Raw genomic sequence first — 9,775 nt, 5'->3', positions numbered from 1 at the left:
GATTCGGGCTCTGCAAGTGATGAATGCTTTTCGAAAATGTGCTTCACGATATCTTTTTTGAATTCCGTGATTTGTATTTTATTTAGAGTAAGCTTTTTATATACGACATGTGCATTCACTAGTGAAGTCCCCAACAGTAGCTCAACTGCAAGTTTACGGTACCACTTTATACCGCGCCTTAGAGGAGTATTATAGGCTTTTTGCTGATCCGATAGATCAATATATGCTTTAGAATTATTATAATCCATGATTAGCACTGGTTTCTTTCTCTCAGGATCTGCTCGACTTGGCATAGCTATCATTTCGTTGAGATGTTTTGTACTAAGAGCCAAGACATCCCTTTTATCTTTCCATTTCAGCATAACAATTCCGGAATTCTAGCAATGCACTCTCCTTTACGAATTTTAGTTTTCTCTATTTCTATACTATTATGTTTTCTTCTGTTCCTGAGAGTTCCAACTAAGTGAGTTTTTCTCTCTAGAAGTAAATTAGCTAGGTTGACACTGGTATAATAGTTATCAACATACAAAGTTCTACCAGCATTTAGGAGTGGCTCCATCAGATCTAAAACGACCTGTTCTGAACAAGAGAGTGAATTATTCGTCTCAGATTGTCCACAATATATCGACATGTTATAAGTGTATCCGTCATTGATACAGAGTTTGTAAACTTTTATGCCAAATTTGTGTCGTTTATGATATATTGACGAAAGCCAAGTCGTCCCCGGAATGGCACTAAGGTTTCGTCTATACATACGTTTTCTGGTGGCACCATAACATATTTATACCTTTCGATAAGCAAATCTAAAAGTGGTCTAAGTTTGCGAAGTTTATCAATGCATCCTTGTGGGACAGACTCATTATCAGAAAAATGTATCGTACGTAGTAGCAGCTGAAATCTATTCCTGCTCATATACTTCGGAATACAATTCTGGTAAATATCTTCTTTAGACCAATAATCTGTTATGGATGGATTCTTGTCACTGAGGCACAATATTCGTACCTCGCAGCAAGAACGGTTTGTATGTAACTTTCTGTGCCGCGAGGCACTAATGCTGTGCCTAATTTTATTTTGCAAATATATCCAAAAAAATAATGTCTACGGTAACCGGGCAAATACAGCTGTAATCTATGAAATAAAGAATATTGAAATCAGGACAAAACCAAATATGGCCGGGTGGTCTTGTATTTTTCATTCCTATTGTGGCAGTCAACGTGTTAATGTCTTTACTGAAATTTTTCATGAGGTGTGAGCAACACAAATGTATAGTAATTAGATCATTCGGGAGTTTCTGGAGTACATCGGTTGATGAAATATATGCAATTTTCAAATAGTCTAATAAATCCATTCGGTTACAGGCTTTGCAAATGGCATGTATGTTGGCAAAACTGAAATCAGTTACCACAGATCCAAAAATGGGCCACTTATTTTGTTCTTCACAAAAAACTCGAAAATCATAAAATATATTGAAAATTGTCTTTGAAAAGTGCGAACCCGAAATCATTTCAAATACGGGAAATATACGCCCAGTTGAAATCGGTAGTACAACGCAATACAAAAAAACTCTTTTCGTCTTTACAGTTGGTTTTCTCACGATACCGCCAGTAGCATCAAAATAAATTAAGGGTAGATTATTTAATCCGCTTTTATCAAGGACTTCCAATTGTTCTTGACTATAAATTTTCACGTTGAATGGTACAGATACTTGCTTTATATATTCCCCGTGTTCCTCTTGCATTTTCACTAAGTCGACTATATCATTCACATCTAGATCCCAATGAGATTCCGCTTCCGATTTAATTTTTCTTATTGTACAATCTGTCTTTATATCTTGTAGATTACCTAATAGTAAGATTCGTTTTTTAGCCGATAAAATGGATTTCCTTTTATATTCCGACGGTTTTTTATGCAAAACTTTTCTTTTAAACATAGTACGTTCGATACCTTTGACATGCATTGTGATTTTATCCGGATGGCAAAAATTATTTGAACTAGTATATACCTCAACTTTTTTATCCCGAATTAAAATTACAAATTTCTTGCATTTATAGTTATTGTTTTTGCAAAGAGCAAATATTTTAATTGATACATCTTTAAGATATTTCGGATATTTTATTACGATGACACATACATTATTGACAAATTTCTTTATACGGTTCCGAAAATATGAAGGATAATATTCACTAATTAAACGCTTTTCTTTTATTATATAAGCAAAATATGAATCTTCAATCGAGAAAGATCCCTCTAAAATTGTACAATCTTTATACGAACTAGGAGGTAAATCGTCAATGTTTTTAGAATTAATTGGTAGAAGAATACTTGTGTTTGAATCGGACAAGTTGAAACTTTTAGGAATATTGAAACTTTCAGGTGTTATATCTACTTTTGCAATCTGATTACTACTGTTCTCGTATTCATAGCAAAATAATGAATCGATATCGATTTGATTGATTTCTTCATTTGAATAGCTCAATAGTTTCTTTATTGAACTAAATGGGACTTCTGCTTTCTCATAAGGTCGAAAGTTATCAGTATTTATGGGAGTTGAACAGGAAACATTTTCATTTGAAAATTTTGAACGCAAATTATTATTTTTTTGATGTTTATCGTCAAATTCAGTATCCTCAAATATTTCTTGATTAATATCACCAACATTTCTGTTATCACTGTAATATTTCGTTAAGTAATAATAAACTCTTTTTCTATGATTAATATTTTTAAAATTTAGACCGAGAGCCTGACAGACCTTTGTTATCACACGCCTCTTCGATATATGCAATCTAATTTCATCTGGATTTATATCTAAATTTTGTAATGTTTCAATTATTTTTATTTTCCTTTCACTAGTATATTCTTTGCCACGTGCGAGTTTTATTATTATTGATTCAAGTTGAGATTTATTTTCATGAATGTGTCTGTATACCTGACTAGGATATTTTAATGTGGCAATTCTTATATTTTCACAAATGTATTTAAAAATGTCATGATTTGGTTTGAAGCCGATAAGGCCGTTGACCGTACAACAGGGATCAAAGAGCAAAATCGTTTTCGCAATTCTCTCCAATAACTTATAATTCTTATTTGAACCAACCATGGTTGCAATTTCAAGAATCTATAGACGAAAAAGTTTTCAAATATAAGTTTCAGAAACACAAACTGAAATGACACAGTCTCACCTGACAATCAACTATATCATATCAAGATCACAATGAAAATAAACTCTAGACTCTAGTCTAAAGATTATAGGAAAAAATATAATTTATTCCATTTCTCCCACTTACACTACTAATCATGCCATGCACTCCAATGTTGTCACAGTTTCATCACAGAAAAATTCTACTTTACTGAATAAATGAATCCTTCTGAAGGGGGTGTCAAATTTCGCAGAAATTCCTGGAAATGTGTGTATCGAGCTGACAACACAGCATATTCACAATTTTAAGATTCCACAAAGTCCAGAACATTGAAACCAATAAAGAACAAACAAGAGAGCTCGTGCTTCATTCCCAATATTGATCAGGACCTCACTAGCACGATTGCCTAATGAGAATTTGCAGGTGTCACTTATTAACTTTGCAATCTCCTTCAATTCAATAGGTGCTGAGCAGAAATGATTATTAATTATTGTTGTATTTCCAGTGCAATAAGTATTAGTTTTGTGCCTCCTAATGAAGTTGTACTTATCACCCAACATTTTATTTTCTATTCCGGTCGTGAATTTTTAAAAATTATTTCTTGAAATCTAACCCTACCAAAACACTCTCGTAAACTGGACTGCAAGGAGGATATATAAAATTTTGTTGTTTTTTTATGCGAGTGGGACAGTCCCGCTAGAGATAAACAGTACGTTGTTAAAAATTGGCCACAAAGGGCTAGTTTAAAGCCAGGAGTCAAGAATATAAATGAAGAGCCTTTAGTTCGTAGTGAGAAAATTTTTCTTCCACCGTTGCATATAAAGCTGGGACTTATGAAAAACTTCGTAAAAGCAATGGATGAGGACAGTGAAGGCTTCCGGTATCTGAATTCAAAATTCCTCCGAATCAGTGAAGCAAAATTGAAAGAGGGCATCTTTGTAGGTCCTCAAAGCTCAAAGAGAGCTCATGAAGGACGAACATTTCAAAATTAAGTTGAATGACGCTGAAAAAAGAGTTTGGACCGCCATAATTTTCTGGGGAACAAAAAAGATGAAAATTACAAAAATATTGTTCGAGAGCTTCTTGCGTCTTACAAAGAGTTAAAATGCAACGTGTCCCTTAAAATTCATTTTTTGGAGTCTCATCTAGATTTCTTCCCCGCAAATCTTGGTGTAATCTCAGATGAGCATGGTGAAAGATTTCATCAAGACATATTACACATAGAGAGACGTTATAATGGGAAATGGTCAGAAGCAATGCTTGCTGACTTTTGCTGGTTAATTCGCCGTGAAACACCGATGGAAAATATGAAAAGAAAAAAACTACGAAGTAAAATACTACATTCTACTGCATATTAGAATGAGACAGTTTTTTTTTTTAATTTGATACCAATTATATGTAATATTCTCACAATTATTAAAGTTAACATTTCAATTACAAATAAAAAAGGAGTTTTTTTATAAATTCCATTACAAGAAAACTGTACGTGATACATAATTTTCAAAACTATATTCATTTTTAGCAGTATCAAATCTATAATAATCCATCACAATAATAAGAAGGAGGGCAAAAACAATTTTTTGCAGACCAGTGTAATGTGCATGAAATAAGAAATAATTATAAATGAAAGCAAAAAATAACAAGTAACAACAACGAAAGTTACTTCTTGAAATTTCGATTGATAGTACCTAACCACCACAACAATAATCATCTTCAGATGATAACTTTTATATCCCAAAGATTGTTCATAATGCGTGATACTACATATTTCAATCGATTATATCAATCAATACCTGAATTTATTTTTCTCTACTTAGTCTAGACCGATTCCATTAATAGGTAAACGAAATATTGCGATACCATAACAACGAAGAATAACTTATGACATCCTAGGAAAGCTGAACTATAAGATGTATGAATGCTGAAACGTTTTCAATACTTATTAGAAGTATAGTAAAGAAGTAAAGAAGAAAAGTAAAGTTTTATGTGAAAAGGTCAAACCCAGAATATAGGAACTTTAAAAAAAGGTGTCGATTGAAATTGTTAAGATAAAAAAGAAGGATCGAATCATCACCTGTACTTGAAGAAATTAGTAGTTAAGTATTCCTTGGACTAAAATAAATATCTGAGGCATTGCATATTTCCTATGAGGGAAATGAATAACTTTCAACACTTCCTTTATCCACCAGGTATAGTTTCATTCCGATGTTGTGTCTTTTCACAACTGAAGAGAAGTTGAAGAATGCTTCTCGAAGGGCCAGCCCGATACTTATCAGTATTCCCCTCACTTCGTTTTCGACTTCGTCTTCCCCTCACTACTTCCAAGACACGCTCATCCCTCATGATTCCGAATTGCAACAATTTGTCTGGTATTTCACAAGATGTAAGTTATATACTTTGAAAAAAAACTTGAAGTGAAATAGTAGAACACAATAAATTTGACAAAATTTTTCATTTGTAGGTCATCATCTAGAGGATATGTACCGAAGAAATATTACGATGAGGAATGGCATCTTTGGTGGCATCTACATCACCACAAGAAATCGTTTTTCAACAATTTAAAATGTCGTAAGGGGAATCTTTTCTCGGCACCAAACCATTTTGCCCTTGCACATTGCGTATCTAGGGACTTCAGAATGTCACAGGGCATAGCAGTACATTTTAAGTAAGTGTTTTGTATTTTGGTCATTCAGAGGAAAATATAATTCCATTTTAGGCGTAGATTTGGACGAATAGATCAACTTCTCCGACAAAATCAGAAGTCAGGGGGATTAGCCAGTCTGTTCGTGGAAGGTAGGTGGATTTTTTATTTAGTGACCAAGGACCACTATTATCAAAAGCCTAACAACAGGGTCATTTTCAACAGTCTCCGCAGATTACGAGATTTCGTTGATGAGAACGAAGTGAATAATTTGGCAATTCCAAAAATAGCGTGCGGTCGGGATCACAAAAACTGGAAGCTCATCAAACCTATGATAAGTTTCCTATTTCGACATAGCAGTTGCCAATTGTATATTTATGAGTAAATTTCATCAGTGGTTATGATAGGGCTCATGGCGAACCTTCCACAAAAAAGGTAACGCACCCGAATTAGAGCAAATATATATATATATATATATATATATATATATATATATATATGACATTATTCAATGTCAAAAAGTTGTCATTTTGATGTTGAAGACTTCTTTCGAAATTGAAATTTCCAAATTGAATATTCTCACATAGCACAGATATTCTGTTTTATCCGTTATTATGTTTTATATATATATATATATGTATATATATATATATATATATATATATATATATATATATATATATATATATATATATACAGGGTCCTGCAACAGTGGCGCGGTGTTCCATATCTCTATATAGGAAGCAGATAGGAATCTAATTTTCTATAATATTACCTTATTGCTCGAGCTCGACAAAATAAAAATAATTGCGGTCACACAGGGTGTTCGATTTTTTCTGGGCGGATCCCAACTGTGTCTTTTTAAATGGCAACCTATATTTTTTATCGCTTTTTCGGTTTCTTCATAGAAAATAAAATAAACTTTATGTATATCTGCACTTCGAAAATATTGATGGTTTTCGAGATATCTAGCATGACAGGTTTTTTTTTCCAATATTCGTCACTCAGAATATTTGAAATTATAAAGTGGTGCCAAGTCCAGTTGAATTTTTTTTTGGTCGAATATTCTAAATTGATAACTCTCTCAAACGATATATCTGAAATCGACCTGTGATATACAGGGTATGAAAAACCGCTTGCCAAATATTGTAAATGAAAATTTGCAAAATCTTCCTTATATTAAATGGAACACCCTGTATATTATTGATCCATAAGAAGCGCCAACGAAACCTCTACAAATTTCATTAAGTATTCCCTATGGCTAAGTTCAATAGTTTTTCTTAAATGAGCATTTCTTTCGAAAAATGGTCATTTTTTCAAAGCGAAATCCATTTGACGACTGATAAGAATATACAAAAAATACCCTTTCCTTAAAATATCGCCCATTCCTAAAATTACCTGTTGCTAGATAAACAAGTTGCGAATTACACCACAAAATGGACGTTCTTGAGTAGTTACAATAATTTCAAAAATCTCGGAATTTATGCCATATTCTTTCGGTCTAAAACAACCTTTCAGCGAATGAAATATTTATTGGAAATCAAGTAGTCTGGCAAATGACAGAACAAAATATTTGGCTGCAAATGAATATTGAAATTTTTAGTCAATCGTGAAGATGAACTGTCGGTATAATTTCATCAGAATGTTGTTATCAAAAAGTGATTTGATTGATATGATTTTCATATTAGGTGAATCAGACAGGAATTGTTTATTGGCAAGTAGAATTTATTCTCAACGGTATCCAGATAGAAGGCATCCAGATGAAAGATCTTTCCGAAAGGTCTTGGGACGATTCGTTGAAACTGGATCTATTAATTATTCCAAACATGAGCGCATCAAGCCAGCTACTAATGAAGATAATGAATTGCAAGTTCTTCTTGCTGTTGAAGAAGATCCTAGTAGGAGTCAACGACAAATTGGGGAAATAGTGGATATAAGTGAGAGATCAGTGCAACGAGTATTGAAGAAACATCGCTTGCATCCATACCACGTTCAGTTACATCAAGAACTACTGTATGCTGATTTCGAGAAAAGAGTGAGATTTTGCAATTGGGCCATGAACAAAATTCGTCGAAACGAATATTTTTTCAATAATATTTTATGGTCGGATGAATCGACATTCCATAAAAATGGATTTGTAAATCGACATAATTACCATTATTATGCGACAGAAAATCCTCACTTATTGAAACAGGTGGATTATCAACATAGGTGGTCGATAAATGTCTGGGGAGGCATCATTGGAGAATATGTAATTGGTCCATACTTTTTTGAGGGACATATGAATGGTGCAATGTATCTCAATTTCTTACGAAATGATTTACCAGGTTTGTTAGATGATATTCCTCTTGACCTCCGCGATAGAATGTGGTTACAACATGATGGTGCACCTGCTCACTATTCGGCAGAAGTGAGAGATCATCTAAATGAAGTATTTCCCAATAAATGGATAGGACGGAATGGGCCTGTACGGTGGCCCGCTAGATCACCAGATTTGACGAAACTAGAGTTTTTCTTATAGGGATACATAAAAAATATGGTTTACGTTGAGCCACCAACTTCTCCCGAAAATATGCGACTTAGAATAACGAATGCTTTTCGCAGCATTACACCAGCTGTCTTGCGCAGGGTAGAACAGTCTTTCAAACATAGACTTCAGCTCTGCATTCAAGAAAATGGAAGACATGTTGAACATATTTTATAAAAGTTTCATTATCAACCTTAATTAAACTCTCCCTTTTGTAGTTTTGTAATTTGCCAGTTGACAAATTTGAATATCTAGAACTCAAGCTCTGAATGAATATAATAACATGAAAAAAATAGTTATTTATAATGTTTCTTTTTTTTAACTTGTTTGGTTTGATATTGCACGATTTATGAGTGAAATTCTGCATCCAATGAAAAAATAATTTTCCATTTAGCAAAAAGTGATAGGTACATACATTTATTTCGTTAAAAAATATTTGTTTGGACACCTTCTAATGTACAAAATTGAAACAAGATATCTTTCGTATATTTTTATCAGTCGTCAAATGGATTTCGCTTTGAAAAAATGACCATTTTTCGAAAGAAATGCTCATTTAAGAAAAACTATTGAACTTAGCCATAGGGAATACTTAATGAAATTTGTAGAGGTTTCGTTGGCGCTCATTATGGATCAATAATATACAGGGTGTTCCATTTAATATAAGGAAGATTTTGCAAATTTACATTTACAATATTTGGCAAGCGGTTTTTCATACCCTGTATATCACAGGTCGATTTCAGATATATCGTTTGAGAGAGTTACCAATGTAGAATATTCGACCAAAAAAAAATTTCAACTGGACTTGGCACCACTTTATAATTTCAAATATTCTGAGTGACAAATATTGGAAAAAAAACCTGTCATGCTAGATATCTCGAAAACCGTCAATATTTTCGAAGTGCAGATATACATAAAGTTTATTTTATTTTCTATGAAGAAACCGAAAATGCGATAAAAAATATAGGTTGCCATTTAAAAAGACACAGTTGGGATCCGCCCAGAAAAAATCGAACACCCTGTGTGACCGCCAATATTTTTATTTTGTCGAGCTCGAGCAATAAGGTAATATTATAGAAAATTAGATTCCTATCTGCTTCCTATATAGAGATATGGAACACCGCGCCACTGTTGCAGGACCCTGTATATATATATATATATATATATATATATATATATATATATATATATATATATATATCCAGGGATGTCCAGGGGTGTCCCTGGACTTCCTCTTTTCCTCTCGGGAATGTATAGATGGGGTCAAAATATCACCAGTACTTCATATAACTTTTTTTCCTAAAAGTCTTCGTAACCAAGTTACGGGCCCTCGAAGTTACAAAATGAAAAATGTTTTTCTTTGATAACTTTTCAAGTGAATATTCAAAATCATCCAAATTTTGGTAATTGACTAAACAAATGAATTCCGTCGATGAGCTTTCTTGCAGGAGTCAGTTGTTTTGCTACAAAGTC

The 9,775-nt window shown here is 33.2% G+C and overlaps 1 long non-coding RNA gene across 1 annotated transcript; it reads left to right on the top strand.

Annotated features, from left to right (window-relative positions):
* The first annotated feature begins 1,277 nt into the window (after positions 1-1,277).
* LOC141483279 (uncharacterized) lies at positions 1,278-6,228 on the top strand. Its single transcript, XR_012465994.1, has 3 exons — positions 1,278-5,520; positions 5,599-5,802; positions 5,854-6,228. It is a non-coding gene; the product is annotated as an uncharacterized lncRNA (long non-coding RNA).
* Positions 6,229-9,775: the final 3,547 nt, after the last annotated feature.

The sequence above is a fragment of the Leptinotarsa decemlineata genome, unplaced genomic scaffold, assembly GCF_025532065.1.
Source record: "Leptinotarsa decemlineata unplaced genomic scaffold, Ldec_3_MD MMD2_tig00003192_RagTag_RagTag, whole genome shotgun sequence".
NCBI classification, from domain to species: Eukaryota; Metazoa; Arthropoda; class Insecta; order Coleoptera; family Chrysomelidae; genus Leptinotarsa; species Leptinotarsa decemlineata.
The sequence above is the reverse complement of the archived record's forward strand: the minus strand, read 5'-3'. Positions and strand labels throughout refer to the sequence as shown.